This window comes from Ostrea edulis, chromosome 2 (assembly GCF_947568905.1).
Source record: "Ostrea edulis chromosome 2, xbOstEdul1.1, whole genome shotgun sequence".
NCBI lineage: Eukaryota > Metazoa > Mollusca > Bivalvia > Ostreida > Ostreidae > Ostrea > Ostrea edulis.
In genome coordinates, this window is record NC_079165.1 from 37259137 (window position 1) to 37262791 (window position 3655).

General features: G+C 36.6%; 1 non-coding gene across 1 annotated transcript; it reads right to left on the reverse strand.

Annotated features, from left to right (window-relative positions):
• Positions 1 to 291: 291 nt before the first annotated feature.
• Positions 292 to 365, reverse strand: Trnat-agu (transfer RNA threonine (anticodon AGU)). Its single transcript has one exon. It is a non-coding gene; the product is annotated as a tRNA-Thr (tRNA).
• Between the last annotated feature and the right edge of the window lie 3290 nt (positions 366 to 3655).

Below are 3655 nucleotides of genomic sequence, written 5' to 3' on the forward strand. Positions count from 1 at the left end.
TTTTCGGACATTTTGGATCTGCTCTTTGGACGAATAAGGCATGTCCTAATTCGCTCCACTTTTAACATTGATTGGCAAGCCTAAAGACCAAAAACATGTAGTATGCGTTGTAAATACGTTTGTAGATTAGTGTACTTGTAGTGCTAGATGTATTTATATGTAGTTTTTGTTGTAGTACCTCGAAGACACATAACCCAGATTCTTTTCGCCCCTGACAGGATCTTCACCTGCAAGACCAGGGGTGGTGAACGGCACCAAATGTAGTATATATAGGAGAGAGGAGAAAATCTTTGGCTGGACCGGGAATCGAACCCGGGACCCCTGCATTACTAGTCAGGTGCTCTAACCACTGAGCTATCCAGGCCGATATCCACGGTCCGTATAGCCCTAATTAATACATTGTTATTATGCTCTGTTGATATTGACCACATTATGTAATTCTTTTCGTTTGTCCTGAAGAAGGGACGGGGCGTCCCGAAAATTTGACAATCTCGTTGTTCGTGTCGTTGGTCATTTTAGTGCTTTGTATAATTTTTTGTATTTGATCTTGTATCCATGTTGTGGATCCGACACTCTGAGGTATCGGGTGTTGTTGGAACTTTAGTGCTTTTTTATATATATATATACACACACACCATAATCGCACAATGTGTCCAATTTAAAAGATTCAAACACCCTTTGGTAATCATGCATATTCAAGTTTGTTCACATCATGACCTTTAGAATCTTGGTGGGGCTACAAGAGTTTACATAGGAATACTAGTATGTGTACTGGGAAACTCTTTTAAAAATCTTCCCATGCACCATAAAGCTATCATTCAAAAGCAAGATATGTATTATTCCCCATGTATTATAGATTTGATATGCCTACATCATGACGTCGGAGTTTCAGGTAGGGTCACCGACGGGATTCGAAGAGTTACTTTGGAATATACATGAGAAATTTATAACGACCATCTTCTAAAGAACTGCAAGGGCATATACCATATGTCATTTCAATATGCAAAAGTCTTCAATTATTATATGTATCATATGGTGTTTATATATCTCAACTGATTCGATATGCAAGAGCTTGTTCTGCGTATAGTCAGTTTTTAAATCGAGGTAAGCTACTGACAAACAAGTTGATGGTACAGGGGTTTCAACAGTCTCGATTGAAGTCAGCATTTCGCAAATTCGATGGTCGTTATAACGATCTAGTTCGTCAATACAACCTATCATTGGGTCAAATGCTGTCGGACGTGTTTCATACCGATTATTAAGCCGTTCTTGGCACACTGATTTTGACTGCGAATAACTCCGTTTACCTGATCAGGATATGGGGCTCACGGCGGGTGTGACAGGTCGACAGGGGATGCTTACTCCTCCTAGGCACCTGATCCCACCTCTGGTGTGTCCAGGGGTTCGTGTTTGCACAACTATCTATTTTGTATTGCTTATAGGAGTTATGAGATTGATCACTGTTCGTTATCTGAGATTGATCACTATTCGTTATCTTCACCTTTCATGTACACACCATGACTCCGGCGTTTTGGTAGGAATGCATGTAAAAGAAGGGTTTTTAAATTTTACATTAAAAGTAGGAAAATTCTTCTAATATCTTCTTTACGAGAACCACAACGGTGCGATTATTTGAAATGTATATTTGTTCACACCGGTATTATGCTTTGCATGACCTGAGTGACGTCACTATTGAGATCTGATGTTGTACATGAGAAAACGAAGCTGAACGATATGGACCTCCTTTTGGTTTACATGTATAATGTATTATGTGAAATTTCACAATTTGTTGTCTTCCGTACACGCATGGATTTTGAGCAAATCGAAATGCACCGTCCTACTACCCGGGTCCGTGGCCATAATTTGACCAAGAGTGAATACACCGTGTAAGGAATCTGGAGGTCTAGTGGTTCTGGGGAAGTTTGATTGTGTATTGTTTAACGCCCCTCTCGAGATTATTTTACTCATATGGAGACGTCACGATTGCCGCTGAAGAGCTGCAAACTTTAGGCCTTTGAGCAGAGAGGGATCTTTATCGTGCCACACCTGCTGTGACACGGGACCTCAGTTGTTGAGGTCTTTTCCGAAGGACTGCCCCATTTAGTCGCCTCTTACGACAAGCAAGGGGTACTGGGGACCTATTCTAACTCGGATCCCCACGGGACTTTTGGGGAAGAAGTTTTATGTCACTTGACTTGATTTGTTTAATGCTTTATTTCTGTGCATATCTATATGTACGATGACAAAAGTTAGAATTGTAATAAAAGTGCTAACAATTTTTTTTCACTCGCTCCCACATTCATACCATCTTTCATACTGACAATATTAATTATCACAATTTATTGAAAAGCTCTGAAAAAATTGTTCAAACTATAATCAATGTTTATTCTTTATGCTATATACTGCTTTCTTCAACTAAATTGGTCCACTTTGCCCATTTGGTATCAAAGAATTTTGAACATAATTAAAGTGTTCAACACAGACATTTGTTTTCAAGTGGTTCAAAACACTCTTAATATTTGGATCTTTATTATTTTTCAAACTGTAAAAACTATATTGTTTGGTAAAGACAGTAAGACAGTTCACTACTGCATAGGAATTCTGAAATGGTAATTCACAAAAATTACCTTATTTATATTAAAATCTACTCGCTTTGAAGTGGCATTGTATATTTAATTAAATACTAAAGATGATTCCGCAGAGATATGACCTTAGTTTGTTTTGTTTTTTTCATTTTTCTTGTCCTCCTTCCGTAACATGGTATAACCCTCTAAATAAACAAATTGATTCCTCTCGTGTTGAATTTGGTTATTCAACTAAAAAAGCTGGGCTATACGTGATCTTACTTTCAAATGTAAAAATGACGCAAGTTCTGTTGAACTTTTAGTTTAGATAAATAAACGTATAGCAGGTTTTTTTATGTTGGAAAACTTGAATTTCTGTGGGAGTCAGACATACAATTGTATGAGGTACTGAATTTATAATGTTCTAATTACTTCCAATGAATTGATACTTTGTTCATTTCTCTGTGGATAAAAATAACTATGAAATAAATAAATTAATACTCATTGATTTAAATGTATTTGTGTATAGACAGCTGTCCATGCCTTCAATGAAAACATGTTACATAATATGCATCTGGAAAAATATTCATAATTCATTCAATTTCGACAGCTTTTTTCATATGTCCTTGGTAGTAACTGACACAAATAGGTGACCTCAGTGGTTTTAAAAGTTTTAAAAAAAAATGAAAATAGAAAGTTTATTAAACATGTGGGCGCTATTGTGAATATTTCTAAGATTGATTACAAAATGACAAAACACAATTCTTATTGTTTCATTTGAGACAATACTGTGACACGACATAATTTTTGATCAGCATGCAGAGAAATATTAACGGCGACTTGCCGCCTCAAATTACACGACACTGTCATTTCACAGCTGTAAACAATGAAGTCAAATGTTTTCTTATCGCTGTTTCTTCCTGGTTGTGCGCTAGTTGGTTGATATGGGGGGAATTTTTACATTTTTTTCTTGTTTCATCTCCCAAATGTCGGTAAATATATTTATATGGAAAGCATGGGCTTTGAGACATTATTTGGCGCGTAGATATACCTTCTTTTTTTTTTCTTTTTTTTTGGTTTCTAAGAAATTC